Raw genomic sequence first — 18,598 nt, 5'->3', positions numbered from 1 at the left:
AATAACGAATTCAAACTTAAGCTTGCACTTTTAGACTAGGAAAATACATATAATTTTATCCTGATTTACAAATATTTATGACACCTATGAAGTTCCAGCAAGATGTTATGAGTACCACCTGCCCTTTCCTCTTACGTAAAAACAAAAATAAAAAAAATATAACTGAATGCTTAAGTCAATGAGAATGCAGACTATTAAGGGGACATGGAACATTTATCTGAATAATGAATATAATTTGATGATACCAACCACAGTCCTCTTAATGACAGCTTGAATTTGCTCAGTACCTTATTCAGCAATATTTTCACACAGTCTAAGTAGTGATCAGAGCCTGAATCCCTGAAGATAATCATTTTATCAAAGAAACTATAAATTTCACTTCCACCAATTCCTTCCTATTTCAGGGGCTGTTTCCTGATCATTCCAGAGGTATTTGACTGGATAATGTAATTAGAATAAAGCAACAATACATTTTTCTGCACTAGGCATATAAATCCCATAGACAGATGCGGTTATCCTAATGAATTTCCATAGTCCTTCTGAAAAGCTAGATAGACCATTGGTGTTGTTCACTTGAGATGCGCAGTTATCTAAGAACATATTATCTGGTCATTGGGTTCTCTGGGTATTTTGATAAGAGTTGTTGCTATCCCTCTTCCTTCCAGACTGATATCCTCACATTAGCTCTCAGTTTCTCAGATTGCCAAACTATAGCAGCCCACAAGATCATGCCTTCCTAAAGCAATACCCCCATGCCATAACTCCTTCTGTCTCTTCTGCTTATCAAAACTGAGCTGGGCTCTTCCCTTTCAGAGGCCTGCTCTTTGCTAGGGAATAGTGGATCAATAGATTACTCCGATAAACCACTACTCTACAACCTTTTAAACCATGAGGATTCTTTTTATCTTATTATTTAAAAATTTGTAAACAAACTAGTTTTACTGTGGTTATCTTTTTTTTATTTTTAGTTAGTTAACATACAATATAATATTAGTTTTAGGTGTACAATATAGTGATTCAACAATTCTATACATTACTCAGTGCTCATCATAAGTGTACTCAATCTCCATCATCTACTTCAACCATCCCCTCCCCATAAACCTCCCCTCTGGTAACCATCAGTTTGTTCTCTATAGCTCAGAATCTGTTTTTCAGTTTTTCTCTTTCTTTTATGAGGATTCTTTTTAAATGTAAAATAGTTGATCTTTTAATATTTGCCGATGTAAATATAAATACTACATAATGACAAAGTTTTTACACATTCAGTAATATAAGTGCATTTGTATTTTACTAATTAAGTCAACATCTATGTAGGTTGGAAAATAATTGTACATGTATGTGCTATGTCTTACTGATTTCATCTGCAGACAGCAGTTTGCACGCAGTGTCAAGGATCCCTTGCAACAACTTTTTGGTACTCTACACATCTGAAGATTAGAGGTTGGTAGCCACTAACATAAACTAGGCACTGTTCATTGATTTTGCTTTATGTCTGTCATGGTAGAATATGCTATCATTACATAATCTTATTTATAGTGTCATGAAGTTAATTCTATAATCACTACCCATTATATAGGTAACAGAGTTCAGAAAAGTTGCATCACTTGAACACAGTTATAGAACTAGTTAAGTGGCAAAAAAAAAAAAAAAAGCAAACTTGAGATTCAAACCCAGGTCTGTCTGATTACAGTCTATGCATGCCCTCATCCCCAAGCCACATTGCCCCATTAAGTATTCTTGTAGTGAATATGCTTCCACTTACCATTTCCTTAGCCAAGTTAAATGTCACATAAAGTATATAAGGGATGATGCTAATGGTGGGATGCAAGCCATTGGGAAATTACTTGGAGATAAATCCCTAAAATCTTACCTTTATGCCAAATTACTTCTGCTCAAGAATATGATCAACATATAGTATGGTGAAACTACTTTAAAAAAATAACTTGGAGATATGTGTATTTAGATGATGTTTTAAATGGGTCAAAGTAGAAATATTTGGTTCTGTTTTAATAAACAGTGAAAATCAGTCTTGCTCAAGAGAAAATCAGCTTTTAAAAGAAGAGTTGGAGGGGCACCTGGTGGCTCGGTCAGTTAAGTGTCAGACACTTCATTTCAGTTCTGGTCATGATCACAGTATTGGGCCCTGTGCTAGGTGTGAAACCTGCTTAAGATTCTCTTTCTCTCACTCCTTCTTCCCCTCTCTTGCCCCCTCTCCAAAAACAGAAGAAGATGAAGAGGAGGAAGAGGAAGAGGAGGAGGAGGAAGAAGAAGAGGAAGAGGAGGACTTGGAGTTGGTCAAAGTAGTGACTACAGTACATAAATGGTTCTCAGTGTGGTCTTTGGACCAGCACCTGGGAATATGTCAGGAATACAAATTCTCAGCTTCCCACCCTCATCCACCACCTTGCTTCTTAAAACAGAAGCTCTGGGGATGTAGCCTAGAATCTATGTTTTCTTATGACTTCTAGGTGATTCTGGTGCACACTGAAGCAAGTTGGAGAACTAATGAACTAGACAGACCAGAATGGCAGAGCTAGGAGGATGGTAGGAATATACTCACAACAATGGCAAGATTCAGGTTGAGGAAAAACTAATCCAGGTATAGCCAGACTAGTATAATACAATGATTAATAGTACACTCCCTGGAATCATACAGACCAGAGTTTGAGACCTAAGTTACTAGCTGTGTAATATTGAGCAAGTAACCTAACCTCTGTGAATTTTCATACTCTTATCTGTAAAATGAGGATAACAATAGTACCTCCTTGATAGTGTGGTGTGGATTAAATGATTCAATCCTTGTAAAACACTTAGAACATGCCTGACATATAATATAATAATATAATAAAGATAAGCTAATAATTAGGTGGATGTCATCTTGCTTAAGTTGGAGCTAGTTTTGTCTAGAGGCATGAAGATGTTTCCATTATGTCCATAAAAGGAGGCTAGGTTAAGCTGCCTCTCTAGAGCAATGACAAAGGAATGGATAGGGCTCTAATGAGATTAAGGACAGTTAAACAATTAAAAGCACTCATTTGAGGGACATTATATTTATAGCTCCTAAGCAAGTTGCTTAAAGAGATGACATCCAACAATAGCAGTGAAAAAAGCTAGAAATAGGCCTGAAAATAAGTGGACAAAAAGAAGTTTGCCAATGATTGTGACCTTCAGGGTACTTTAAACTGAACAGCTATTCTCTAAATTAGTTATATTACACTGACTCTGATGATACAGGAGGCCCTCTTAACCAACGACAAACTCCTTTATGCTATAGAGTCTTGGCTGATACAGTATTCAGATACAGAATTCTGAAATTTTTGAAATGCCATTTTCTGCTTAGAAGTCAGGGTCTGGGGCAGCCTGGGTGGCTCAGCGGTTTAGCATCACCTTCATCCCAGGGCATGATCCTGGGGACCTGGGATCAAGTCCCACATCAGGCTCCCTGCATGGAGCCTGCTTCTCCTTCTGCCTGTGTCTCTGTCTCTGTCTCTGTCTCTCTCTCTCTCTCTCTCTCTCTCTCCATCTCTCATGAATAAATAAAATCTTTTTAAAAAAAAGAAGACAGGGTCTGACTTTAAATATTTTAAGTTAAAATCATAAACTCTGGAGTTAAACAGACCATATCCCACATCTGTCTCTTTTTTTTAATTAATTTTTATTGGTGTTCAATTTACCAACATACAGAAAAACACCCAGTGCTCATCCCGTCAAGTGTCCACCTCAGTGTCCATCACCCATTCCCCTCCAACACCCGCCCTCCTCCCCTTCCACCACCCCTAGTTCGTTTCCCCGAGTTAGGAGTCTTTATGTTCTGTCTCCCTTCCTGATATTTCCCAACATTTCTTTTCCCTTCCTTTATATTCCCTTTCACTATTATTCATATTCCCCAAATGAATGAGAACATACACTGTTTGTCCTTCTCCGATTGACTTACTTCACTCAGCATAATACCCTCCAGTTCCCTCCACGTTGAAGCAAATGGTGGGTATTTGTTGTTTCTAATTGCTGAGTAATATTCCATTGTATACATAAACCACATCTTCTTTATCCATTCATCTTTCGATGGACACCGAGGCTCCTTCCACAGTTTGGCTATTGTGGCCATTGCTGCTAGAAACATCGGGGTGCAGGTGTCCCGACGTTTCATTGCATCTGAATCTTTGGGGTAAACCTTGAGTGATTTACTTAACCTCTATCCCTCAGTTCCCTAGGCTCTAGACTAGGGAACCACCCAACCTATCTAGAACATTAGCTGGCTCATAGTGAGCATGCAATAAGTACGGACTACTTTCAATCTTTGGCCAGCTCAGAATGGAGAGACTGTCAAATTACTCTAGCATTTTAATAGTTTATTCAGACAGAAAACATCACTGGCCTGATTATATCTTTGTCTAAGTGCAATGATATTAATTTTGGAGAAGGCTCACCAGCAATACTGAATTCTATAACCTGAGGATTTGATATCTAGTGTAGCAACCTAAATTATAGTTATATCAAAGAATAAATCTGCCTCTTAAAAGTCTTCTATTGAACAAGAGAAATGCTGATTGGTAATATATCAAAAGGGGGTTTCAGAAAGGAACTAAGATTATGAAATGCTGGATTAAACAAATTTAAACATTCTTTTCCTGTTAGATTTCTCAAAGTTTTCACTATCCTAACAGACATGTGGCAAATTTCCAAGAGGAAACCACATTATGAAGCATTTCCCAATGTATCTGACCATGTAACACCTTTTTTGAAAACAAAAATCAAAAACAAAAACAAAGCAAAAACACCTACAGAGATTAATATAGCACAGAACACACTTTGGGAAATACTGCCCTCATCACTCCAATCATTCTTTCAGTGGCACAGGGGGAAATAAAAAGAGACAGAGCTCTCAAGTCAGCTATTTCCCTTTATCACATAGGTTAAATTGCTTTCTACCAAAACACAGAAAAGTACAAATTTCTCTGGACATACTGTAATTCTATTATAGCAAATATTACTTTGGAGTTTGAAGAGATAATTACAGTTTAGGTAGCAGGATTTGTTTTTTTTATGAAGAAACAAGAGATTTTAAATATCGGTAGGGGGCCCACCACCACCCCCCGCCCCTCTCGGTCGTCTCCTCTCTGGGAGCAGCTCTCCTGCTACAGCCCCTCATCCCCTGAAAATGTACGCCTGTGCAAAGTTCGTCTCCACCCCCTTCTTGGCCCGGAGCACCTCTCAGCTGTTGAGCCGATCACTGTCTGCAGTGGTGCTAAAACCACCAGAGACACTGACAGATAAGAGCCTCAGCTTGGCAGCCCCACATCCCCTGACCTCACTTATTCCTAGCCGGAGCTTCCAAACCAGCGCCATTTCAAGGGACATTGACACGGCAGCCAAGTTCATTGGGGCTGGGGCTGCCACTGTAGGGGTGGCTGGCTCTGGGGCTGGAATTGGGACTGTGTTTGGGAGCCTCATCATTGGTTATGCCAGGAATCCCTCTCTGAAGCAACAGCTCTTCTCCTACGCCATTCTGGGCTTTGCCCTCTCGGAGGCCATGGGGCTCTTTTGCCTGATGGTGGCCTTTCTCATCCTCTTCGCCATGTGAAGGAGTCGTCTCCACCTGCCATAGGTCTTTATCCCATGTCTTGTCTGCCCTGTATGCCCTGTATGTTCCTTTTCCTATACCTCCCCAGGCAGCCTGGGGAAAGTGGTTGGCTCAGGGTTTGACAGAGGAAAGACAAATAAATACTGTATTAATAAGAAAAAAAAATAAATAAATAAATAAATAAATATCGGTAGGGGAGAAAAGAAATGGAAAGAACTACCCTCTTCCCTCAAGATTTTACATTCCTGGCTTTATCTTGAACACTGGCCACGTGCATGAGGATTTCTTCCCTCTGCTACCTCTTCCAGCCAAGAATAGGGAAGGGGCGTCACTATTACTGAGTTCTGATAGCAATCTTTTTCACTAGAAGCATAGGAATACTTTTCTTCATCTTACTGCACAACATATAGATCAGGGTCTTGGTAGCTTTCTTTTTCCTTGGGCCAGCCCATGAATATTCCTGTTTCCTTCAGCTTTTCAGGCTTTCCAGAAAGATCTTGTGTCTCCCAAGGCCCTCCCCTGTTTGTATTATTATTTATTATTCTCTGTAACATCCATGACAGGACCTCACATCAATCGTCTCTTTTCTCAGAGAAAAAGCACCAAAGAGCTTGTTTCAAAAGAACCATAAAAATATTAAGCAATAATAATTTCCCCACAATACCTTTAGCTTAGATATCACTTTTGTTTATACCTTTCAAAGAGTTCTAGGACAATCATTGCCTTGTTGCATTCTTGCAACATCCCTATGAAATAGCTAGAGCAGGTAGTTTTACCCCCATTCTAAAGACAGGGAAAATAAAACACAAAAATTAAAAAAAAAATTCTCAGCAGTAGTCAACCATTGATGTCAAAGATAAAATTAGAAATGACGTCTCCTGATTCCCAGCCTAGTGTCCTCCTTATAAATGCCACAAGAATCAGTCTTGTTCTAGTGGAAGTGAGATCCCTAGCTGAAGTCAGCAACACAGAGAGAAAAGTAGAAATTCAGTCAAATGCCTTCCCTAGCATGGTTCTCATATAGGGCAGACTTCGTTAGTCTTTTTGTTGGAAATATTTGCTTGGATTTTGAAACCACCATAGGAATTTCAGATTGTCATCTATTTCAATATTACCTGCCACTTTAAATCAGTGAGGACCTTGGAGATGACATCCTCTTTTTGTTAGGAAGGATAAGGCTCAGCAAGTTCTGTAAAGACAGATGCAATTTATTCACACAAATTATTCATACAGGCTGCTAAGTCCCAATAGCAAGAGCATAAGTATGCCAGAGTAATTTTATAGCAGACAAACTTAGACATCCCCCATCCCCCAATAATTCACAAAGAGACTTTGTACTTTTGGAGAGATCCAAATGACAGAAAAGGTCTTCAATGTGGGGCCCTAAAAAGCCACAGTTCTTCCATTTTCTAATAATACAATCCATCACTTTTTATTGCTAAGATTTGTACTTTGTGAAAAAAAGACACACGCAATAATAGCTTCAGATTTTGAGAAATTAAGATTTACTGGAGAGGAAAATGCAGTTGTGGAATTAAAAAAGTGGGAGAAAGAAGTCCTGCTTTGAAGATTTCTTTTTCCTCCGTGGAAACAAATAGTTTCTTCTCAGCTGTGCTCAGCAACGAAGCTGCTGAAACTCACTCTTTCCTCAGAGTTGACTTGCTCTAAAGTCAGCTATCTAGTTCCAGGTCAGAACAAAGCCATCTTTACCCAGTTAATCAGCTCAGAATATGGGTTATGTGGTTCTGATGTAAGTCTGCGGAAGGCACAAAGGAGCATATTTTCTCTATTCAAATGTTAAAACATTTGACTCCGAAGAAGGGAATCTCATTTCCAAATCCCCTCCCACAAATCACTTTACACTTTCCTAAGAGGTAGGTTCATTTGGAAGGAAGGGCTAATAGGGAAATAAAGGCCATGTTTCTATCAAGTGTCTAAACTATCCCATATCCAGAAACATCTGGAGGTTCATAAAGAAGTGGCCTCATGAGGATGTGGAGAAAAAGGAACATTCATGCACTGCTGGTGGGAATGCAAACTAGTGCAGACACTGTGGGAAACAGTATGGAGCTTCCTCAAAAAGTTAAAAATAAAACTACCTTATGATCTAGCCGTCATACTATTGGGTACTTACCCAAAGAATACAAACACTAATTCAAAGTCATACATGCACCCCTATATTTATAGCAGCATTATTTACAGTAGCCAAATTATGGAAGCAGCCCAAGTGTCCATTGATTTATAAATGGATAAAGAAGAGATGATACACACACACACACACACACACACACACACACTGGAATATTATTCAGCCACAAAAAGAACGAAATCTTGCCATTTGCAATGCCATGGATGGAGCTAGAGTATGATGCTAAATTAAATAAGTCAGTCATAGAAAGACAAATGCTATATGATGTCACTAATATAAGGAATTTAAGAAAGAAAACAAGAAAAGCAATAAAAGAGAGTGAAACCAAGAATCAGACTCTTAACTGTGGAGAACAAACCGATAGTTATTAGAGAGGAGGTGGATGGGGGGATGGGTGAAATATGTGATGGGGATTAAGCAGTGCACTTACCGTGATGAGCACAGGGTGATGTATGGAAGTGTTGAATCACTATATTGTACACCTGAAACTAATATAATACTGTATGTTTTTTTAAAAAGAAAATAAATGGTCTTATAATAGAGCCAGAAAATCTTCATATAGGAGATGCTAAATAAAGAAAAGAAGAAAAGGAACACAATTACAGACAAACTATTATTTAACTCAAGTAAAGCATCATTTTTTTTCCCAAGTAAAGCATCTTATTTCAAGTGTCCTTTGCCTGTTTTGAACTGTAAGAGAAACTATCCATTAATTCTTATCACTGGGGAAATCTTTAGCATTATCAACACTTCCATCTACATATTCCCTTATGGAAATACTACTGTCAAATTGACACATATTTATGAAAACATAAAATTTTGATATCAAGGACAGCATAAATCCCTTTACACACATCGAAACATAGCTTGCTCTTTTTTAAAAAAAGTGTTCTCAAAGTAAACTTGCCTATTTCCATAATTTCATATACAAAAATCTCTATCCCCAAGACGTAGGCATCCAAATATTTATCACATTATGAACCCCATCACCTGTCTTCCCCCCAAGGAGTCACTGGGTAGGAAATCAACAAAATGAGTTAGTGGTTGAGATAGGAGCCCTTCTTATCTAATTAGTCACCACCACCAAACTTGTTGAAAAGGGGTGTGAACAGAAAAGAAGGGAGGTTGCAGCAAGAAAAGAATGCTGAAGTCTGCTCTCAAAAGCCATTATCTTCTTGTCATCAGAAGTTTACTTAATGATCCCTCCCTCCTCTGAACTCCAGCACAACTTAAACACTGCACCACACTCCACTCCTAACATTTCTGTAGTAGAGTGCATTGTTCTTTGAAGGTGTCAGGCATTTTCATGTTCTCTCTAGTGTAAAATTGCAAACTGCCAGAAAAGCATAGAGTGTTTCTCTACATTTTCCAATATCCTTTACACTGCCTGTTACATGAGAAGTGGGAAGTAAACACTTGGTAATGTCATATTCATCTTCTAGTATTTTTTAGATTAGAAACAAAGTTAATACTTTCATACTTGGTAAGAACTTTCTCAAATGCAGGTGACCCTGGCATACATGTAAGTTAGTCAATGGTTAACAAATTTTACAGAGTCCCTAAGATATTTTCCAGCACTAAAATCTAGTTATAGTTCCAAGAAAATTCTCCCATTGTTGATTAGTGGTAACAGGGAGGGGTAGTGACAAGAACAATGAACTGTGAAACAGAAAATTTACCTTAGAGTTGCAGCTATACCACTAACCAGCTGGTGCTTATGGTAAGTCACTTACCCTGGGTTTCCTCATCTTTATAATTGTGGTAGAAGAGGAGGGTGATTAATATCTGTTGTTTTGAAAATACCTATTGTTTTGAAAATCCAAATATAGGATATCACTTTTCCCTGTACTCCAACAGATGTTCACTGATCTAATATATGGTGTCACTAGAAGATCCTGGCTAGGAAAACTATCATTTTTAACATCCATCTGTGCCTTCTACCCCAACAGCAGTCATAAAACCTAAATAGCAGCTAATTAGCTTTTATAGATTAGATTGTGCAAATTAGACCCAATTATCATGACAAACATCATGAATAAACATTGACTATCTACTTTGAGTAGACTACAAAGAGGCACACAATTTCTGCCTATATTTCACATACCTTTCACTATAACATTTATTTATTCAACAGTTATTTACTGACTACCTACTCTATTCCAGAAACTGTGCTATACATTGGTGATATATTAGTGAAGAGGACTGACATAGACCTCGACTGATGTCCTCCTGAAGTTAGAGGGCCTTATAGAGGGAACATACCATTTACTTCTCTCCCAACCTGAATTGCAAACAATAAAAAGCAAATCTATATATGAAAATAATGGCAGTCCACAGCCTGAGACACTCAATGAGCTTAACACATTGGCCTTAACAGCTGGAACAACAGAAATCCTCAGTGGCAAATTCCATCATGACCTTAGTTCCCCAGTTGGAAATGTGAGATGTAAAATATGACTTCCAATCATAAACCCCAACATTTAATGGGGTAGTGAGCTTTCAAATTTTAAAAAATTTTGACTAGGAGGATCCCAAAGTGGCTCAGCGGTTTAGTACCTGCCTTCAGCCCAGGGCGTGATCCTGGAGTCCCGGGATCAAGTCCCACGTCGGGCTCCGTGCATGGAGCCTGCTTCTCCCTCTGCCTGTGTCTCTGCCTCTCTCTCTCTCTCTCTCTCTCTCTCTCTCATGAATAAATAAAATCTTTAAAAATTTTTTGGACTAGAAGAAATAATATGAAACTAGTTTAGTGACAGTTACTTCACAGTCTTGCTTCTCTTGGGTACTTAAAGCAAATTATATTCACTGAGGGATGGAAACCAATTTAAAAGGTCCATGGTAGTTAAGAAAGTCCCTTAAGAATTTTCTTTCCTCTTTGCAGGAGTTTGGAGGTATCCTTTCAATAATTTATAATAAAATGAAGATTAAGCAAGCTGATAATTATGGCCAGGCCCCAAATCACCAATTTTATTCTAGTAAGTCCAAGACTCTTCTCTTAACCTCCATAACTATCAGCCACTGCTACACTTTCCCTTTCCAGACCCATGATCTACTGTCTATGCCTTTTGATCTGTCTCTCCTATCACACCACTAAAAAACAGCTGTGAAAGTGCTCTAACAGCCATCAAATACAATAACAATGTTAGTAGTGTTTATTTATTCAACAAAACTGGTTGCCTTTTCCTCCCAGGTATCCAACTTCTACTCCATATCCCTTGTGTCTTGTTGTCATGCATGAGTTCAGGAAGGAGCAGTGATAATGCATGTGGCCCTCAAATTCCTCAGTGAAGAAGTGTAAACATTCTTTTATTCCATTATCCACAGAGATTTCTAGTAAACAGATACCATTAAATTAGGAATAAGAAGCCCTAGTTCCTAGTTCCAGCTGTTCCAGCTGCCATGCACCTGGAGCTAGAGATTCTCCCTCCTGGCCCCAGATTCCTCTTTGCCATGTGAACTGATCTCTAAAGTCTATTCCAGCTCTCTGCTATTCCAAAGTTCTATGATATTTTATCTAATCCTATATCTTTTTTTAAATTTTATTTATTCATGAGAGACACAGAAAGAGAGGCAGAGACACAGGGAGAGGGAGAAGAAGCAGGTTCCATGCAAGAAGCCTGATGCAGGACTCTATCCCGGGAATCTGGGATCAGGTCCTGAGCCAAAGGCAGACGCTCAACTGCTGAGCCACCCAGGCATCCCCATCTAATTCTATTTCACTGTGCATACTGGAAAAAAATTCTAGAGCAATATTTCCTAACATAAATTGCTATGGTCTGAATGTTTCTGTTCCTCCAATATTTATATATAAAAATTCCAGTGCCCAATGTTATGGTATTAGAAAGTGGAGCCTTTGGGAGGTGATCAGGTGATGAGGCTGAAGTCTTCATGAATGGAAATAGTGTCTTTATAAAAGAGGCTTCAGAGAGATATTGTGTCCCTTTTACCATGAGAGGACACAGCAAGGAGGTGCCAGCTATAAACCAGGAAAAGAGCTCAAAATACTACCATACTGGTACCTTGATCTTGGAGTTTCCAACTTCCAGAAGTGTAATAAATTTCTGTTGTTAATAAGCTATCCGGTCTTTAGTATTTTGTTATAGCAAATAAACCTCTTCTTGAACAGACTAAGACATATGCTCTTAAAGAAGGTTAGTTCTATAGAATTTTAGAGGGATTACACCTACAAAAGCTGCCATGATAAACTAAGCATATTTATTTAGGATCCCAGGCTTGGAACTAAACTGCTTGTTGAAATTCCAGCTTTGTCCCATACTAGTTGCATAACTGAGCAAATTACTATTTTTCAGTGCCTTGCTTTCCCCCTCCCCCTCAAAAAATGGGGATGATAAAAACTTTCACAGTGTTTTCATGATGATTAAGCATCTCAGACTATATGAGGACTTACAATATTGCCTGTCATACATGCAGAGGGTTCAATAAATGGAAAGAACTATTATTGATATATCATCTCATCATCATTAGTTAATATGTTTGAGAAACTTAAAAAAAAGCTGACAATGATTCTATACAGCAGGACTTCTCACAGACTTCAATGTGCCTATGTCTTCACTAAACAGAGCTGCATTTCCCAAACTTTTTAAAAGATTTATTTATTTATTTTAGAGAGAGAGAAAAAGAGAGAGAAAGCACAAACAGGGGGAGAGGCAGAAGGAGAGGGAGAGAAAGAGTCCTCAAACAGACTCCCCACTGAGCATGGAGCTCAACATGGGATTCAATCCCATGACTAAGATCAGGACCTAAGCTGAGATCAAAAGCTGGCTACTTAACCTACTGAGCCAGCTAGGTGCCCCTTTCCAAACTTATTTGAACTCAGGATCTTCTTTCCCATGTTCTCACTCCCACCCAGAATATGTTGAAAAACTTGGGTCAAATGGAATAGATTTTGGGAAACTCTACTCTAGACCAGGGGTTAAGAAATCTTGGTTCTATTTATGTCTCTCCTGTTAATTATATGTGAGACTGGGAAAAAGTCACTTTATATCTCTGTGCCCCAATCACTTTTGTAAAGCTAAGAGACTTGAGCAATCTTACTGAAGGTCCTTTGTGATATTGAAAACTCAAAAATACTATGATAAGCCCTCTTGCAGGATCATAATTGTCACCATTTGATAGTCTATTAAGTGATCCACCTATTTATCACCCAGTGTCTTTAACAAAACAATTTCTGGCAACACTAGGCAAGTTATAGGTTAAGCAGCCATGAGAGGTTACAAAAAATGAAAAATAGGAGATGTTCAGGAGAATATCCCAAAGTTAGAGTACTTAGTAACTGCTTAAAAGTAGAAATACAGGCTCTTACAGCTCAAAAGGCCTTCACATTTAGTCTTTTAGAAAAGGAGAAAGTGAGACTCAGAAAGGGAAAATGATGAGCCTAAGATCATATAGAAAGTTATTCACATGTTCTGCTCTTTCTTAAAAAGTGGTGAAAGAATGAGATTCAATTCTCTATCCAGTACTTGATTTATGAATATTTATATACCCACTCCAGTTTAATGCTGGATATGTGGGAGTTCCTCATGTGATGAAGATCATATTCTTCCAAATATTTGGACTGAGGAGCAAAAAGAGAACATGAGGGATCCCTGGGTGGCGCAGTGGTTTGGCGCTTGCCTTTGGCCCAGGGCGCGATCCTGGAGACCCAGGATCGAGTCCCACATCAGGCTCCCGGTGCATGGAGCCTGCTTCTCCCTCTGCCTGTGTCTCTGCCTCTCTCTCTCTCTCTGTGACTATCATAAATAAATAAAAATAAAAAAAAATAAAATAAAAATTAAAAAAAAAAAAAAAGAGAACATGATATTCAGAGCTAAAAAGGGGTTACTCGTTCCGTGTGTGTGTGTGTGTGTGTGTGTTTGCACACATGCAAGTGAGTCTGTATCAGTATTTTTTTTTCTTATTGGTTAATTTTGGCTAATGAAGTGCATCATTGAAGAGGAAGTTCTCTTTATTTAGTAATGAACAAAATGCCAGAACATCTTTTCTAAAACTCTTTAATTTGAAGATTCACAGAGGTTTGGGACTCCCCTGGTTCTTTGCTTACTCACTAGCTTCTTCCTTCTTCCTTCACTGGTTGTTTCTCTCGGAACACCACTATGAGAGAGAGAGAGAGAGAGAGAGAGAGAGAGAGAAGCTATTCTTTTCTCCTACACTAAGATCTAAATTAACATTCTGGTTCAACTTATAACTAGCTGTGTAACCTTTCTAAATCTCAGTTTCCCCAACTGTAAAATAGAAATGCTAATAATACCTATTGAATACAGTTATTATGGGGATTAAATGAGTCCATGTATATAAAAGGCTTAGAGCAATGGCTGGCACATGGTCATTATTCAATCACTGGTGACCACTGACTTCCTTTTGCACTTTTACACACTGGTACTACAATAGAAGTTAGCCCTCTCTTGTGAAGGGCCATTTTTATATAAGAATCATAAGTTCTTAGGATGCCTGGGTGGCTCAGTGGTTGAGCGTCTGCCTTCAGCTCAGGGTGTAATCCAGGAATCCCAGAATCGAGTCCCACATCAGGCTCTTTGCATGGAGCCTGCTTCTCCCTCTGCCTGTTCTCTCTCTCTCTCTCTCTCTCTCTCTCTGTGTGTGTGTGTGTGTGTGTGTGTGTCTGTCTCATGAATAAATAAACTCTTTAAAAAAAAGAATCACAAGTTCTTAAAATGGGAATTAAATTTTTAGAAATTTATTCTAAGGATCCCTGGGTGGCGCAAGGTTTAGCGCCGGCCTTTGGCCCAGGGCGCGATCCTGGAGACTCGGGATCGAACCCCACGTCGGGCTCCCAGTGCATGGAGCCTGCTTCTCCCTCTGCCTGTGTCTCTGCCTCTCTCTCTGTGTGTGTGTGACTATCATAAATAAATAAAAATTAAAAAAAGAAATTTATTCTAATTCTAATGAAAATAAATGATTATTTAAAGATTATAACAGAAGGAGATATATAAAAATGTTAACAGATATTATATCTGATACATGCAGAAAGGGATTGTAATAGGTCATTTTCACAGTTCTAGTCTTCTTTATAGCTTTCCTGTACTGTTTGAAGTTTCTAGAATGAGTATATGTTACTTTTATAACAGAAAACAATAAAGCAGTTTTCCTCATGAAAAAAACACTTGAAGAATTTTTCCATTCCTCAACTGATCTCTGTTCTAGTGATTTTCTTTTAACCATCCACCATTCTGGGGGCAAATGGCAGAATCTATTACATAAGATTGGCTCCTGTTTATTACAACAAAGTTCATGTAATGATTCTGGTTACCCTTTACTCATTTTGGTCTCTCTCTAGCAGGAGGCATAGAGTATAAAGAAACACTAAACTGAAAAATGACTACACTAAACCACATGGCCAAATGATCAAAGCATTGCGAAAAAAAAAGAAAGAAAGAAAGAAAGAAAAATAGTCATGCAGATAACACTCCTTCATGAATAGAGACTGTCTCCTAGCATCCATCCTTTTTTTCCCCTCACACAACCTGCTCCATGGGTAAGTTAATATCCTAGTGCCAGTAGTAATTCTCCTAGCTTTGGTCAGTTTGTGTCACAACCCTAGAATTATTTAAACATAGGTTTTTTAAAAATATTTATTATTGAATTACAGTCTGATGAAAGAGACCATCACATGCATGCAGCACCATAAAAATTCTGCAGAGTGCCAGCTTCCCCAGCCTGTGTGTCCTTCAGCCAGCAGTGACAAATGGAACAGTCTGTAGTGAGCTCCTCCTGATGACCTGAGTTACCTTGCCAACTAGGGCTCATTACAAAACATGGACCATTGCATTGGGCTAGAACAGAGGGCAATTTTCAATTCATTTATAACTCATGCCACTCACTTGCTTAACCTCGGCTCTTAAGGGGATGGCTTTGCAAACAGAAGCCTCCTTGGCCATATAAATTAGTGACTACTAAAGATAAACTTATAGCCAAAGCATTTAGAGATTTTAGCTTTGTTTACTTGTTTGTTTTTCACTGCAATTAGAAAAGGTTACCTTTCTGACTTGAAATTTATATTCGGGTCTTAAAAATTATATTACCAGGATAATATGTAAAAATCACATTGCAAATCACAAGCATATTTCTCCTTTATATTCCTGTTTAGGCATTTAGCACACAAAAGAAAAATACATCCTGAATCGTTACTTTTTTTCTCACATTTTATTCCAGAAATCAATAGTCTAGCTTGAAATTGGTATTCCCCCTTTCAAATACGTTCTACCACAGGCAAGTAACAAATGCATATATAATCTACAGACTAAAATTGTCCCATTCACAGGAAGTAACAATTAATAAACATATTAATTAGAATATTTCATACTCAATGAAAAAGAATTTTCACTGGCTACAATAAAATTAAGAAGGCATCTAAGAAGAGCTGGGTAAGTAGTCAACCTTTATTGATCTACCTAACATGTGCCATGTACATTTGCATACATTGTCTCATTTAGCCCCCACAGTGGTGTAAAGAAACTATTATTATCCTTCTTTTACAGAGGAGGGGATTAAAATCCAAATGAATAAACGACTTTGGACAGAACGCTAATTATCAAGGGCCAGAAATCAAATGCAGGCTTGTCTAACATTAAAACACAGGATCTTTCTAAGACTCTAAATGATGATGTTGTTGTTGATGATGATGATGATATTAATAAAAATTATTGACCCATATATATGTCCCTTCCATTATTTAAGTAGAGCTTATAAAGTTTTTTTTGGAGGGAGTCTCACCTGTCTAGGGAAAAAACCCAAACAAAATGAAAGTTCATGGTAATTTTTATCTCTAAACCACAATGAGTCAATATACCACAAAACCTCAAATATTCAGAAAGCAATAACTGCTATTCTCCCCACTATGTAATTTTAGAAAAAAAATAACTTTTCTCAGCAGGTAGGACAGAAAAATTTTGCATATATTTGATGCCTAATAAATTGTTCTTACTTATAGCTATGTATACTATTAGGTCTAAAAACTCAGAAATGCTCCAGGAATTATCCACTATTTTTTTCTCAAAGGCAGGCCCATATTATAGAGGTGTGTCCAAATAACTTGTCCAAGTTCTCTCTTAAATGCAGAAATGGAGCTAGAGTCTTCATTTCCCAAGCACAAGGCTGATTGTACATCTAAGTGAAACAGACAATTCCTAACTTCCCTGATTTCAAATCTAACAAGCAAGGCTTTCATTTCATGCAAAAGCACTCCCAACTGCACACTGATGTCTAAAATCCTGCACAGACCCTAACTGGTAGAAGATTTTGATACATCTTTCATCCTTGTGTAAAACCCCTCCTTTTCCAAGCTCATCCAATTTGATTCCACCACACTCTCCCCCTTCTTGTCACAACCATCTATTGATTTCTGGTCACTTTCAAGATTTATTAAAAACTATTATACCTGGTTCATGAGCCTCTTCTCAACTCAATCCTGGCATAATCTTGTATGGTTTCAAAACCCACATGGGTCAAATATCTCACTTCCTAGTCCAGTGGTTTTATGCATCTAAATCTTCTGTGGAGCTTATTTAAAAACACAACTTTCCTGAAGGTTACTCAGACCTTATGAGTCAAAATTTCCTATAGTAAGATCCCATGACTCATTTTTATAAGTACTCTAAGTGATTATAATAAGCAACCAAGCTTGAGAATTGCCCTAGCCTCACAGTTTGAGCTATTCAACTCAGTTGCCTTCCCCTCTACTCCACCTAGTCCCTCCTAGCCAAAAAGCCTCCATGAAATCATTTGAAATTGTCCAATCTCTTAAATCTTAAAATCTCCTATTCTCTAACCAGAATCTCCCAGTGCTCAAACTCTCTCACTCCCTTAACTTACCCATCACCTGACCTTCATTCTTGATAACTGCAGATTCACTGACTTCAACCATGCCTTAGCCAATATTCCCCCAACCTTCTGGGGCTTTTTGTCTTTGTCTGATACAAAGAAAAGTAGGACATGGCCCATTACCTCCAGAAGTGCAGAATATCTAGGAGGAGCCAGAAATGTAAACAAATAATCACAGTACTACGTGAGAAGTGTTACCCTCTCACAGAAGTCTTCCCTATAAAATAACATTTTCTATCATTCTCTACCTCATCATTCTGTTTTATTTCCCTTTATATCACTTTCACCACCTGACACTTATTCTATCTCCATCTATATATTGGTTTCTTGTTTGTCTACAGACTATAAAGTGAAATCCAAGTGAGCAAGACTTTGCTTTGTTGATTGCTTGGTTCCCAGTGACTAAAATAGAGCCTGGCACACAGAGTGGGTACTTAATACACTGTTATTAAATGAATGGATAAAATGAATAAATGCTATGACGAAGATATGCAAAAGAAGTACAAAGGGAAAAAGAAGGCCTATCTAGGGATGCAGGGTGTGTGTGTGTGTGTGTGTGAGAGAGAGAGAGAGAGAGAGAGAGAGAGAGAGAGATTGAATATTCTTACTCTGTGAGACAACATAGGTTAAATAACCTTCTCTACACTGGGTTAAGTACTCCACCTCTGGGTTTTCATAACAGCATCTGTATGCCTCTAACATTTGATTTATCTCTCTCTCCACCCTAGCATATTCAATATGTAAAAAGTAGGCACTATGTTTTTTATCTATATCACAAATGCTTAGCATAGTGACAGTTACAAAATAGTGTTCAATAAATGTTTGTTGCTTGAAAATAATGACAAAATAATCATTTTTTAAAATAGTGGTAGTTCAGGAAGGGTTAAAACTTTAAGCTATTTTTAGCCCTAAATTCCACATTGCCTACCCATGTGACCTTGGGCAAGCTGCTTAATTTCTCAGACCCTAAATTTTTACCTTCCCTACAGTGGTTCTATAGGTATTAGGTGAGATTA

The 18,598-nt window shown here is 38.1% G+C and overlaps 1 protein-coding gene and 1 pseudogene across 1 annotated transcript in view; one reads left to right on the top strand and one right to left on the bottom strand.

The window, feature by feature from the left end:
* Positions 1-18,598, bottom strand: part of IL1RAPL2 (interleukin 1 receptor accessory protein like 2) — a 1,296,043-nt gene that overhangs the window by 1,024,647 nt on the left and 252,798 nt on the right. The window lies entirely within an intron of this gene.
* LOC112932017 (ATP synthase F(0) complex subunit C2, mitochondrial pseudogene) lies at positions 5,085-5,752 on the top strand (annotated as a pseudogene).

The sequence above is a fragment of the Vulpes vulpes genome, chromosome X, assembly GCF_048418805.1.
Source record: "Vulpes vulpes isolate BD-2025 chromosome X, VulVul3, whole genome shotgun sequence".
NCBI lineage: Eukaryota > Metazoa > Chordata > Mammalia > Carnivora > Canidae > Vulpes > Vulpes vulpes.
This window is presented reverse-complemented; position numbering and strand designations above follow the sequence as displayed.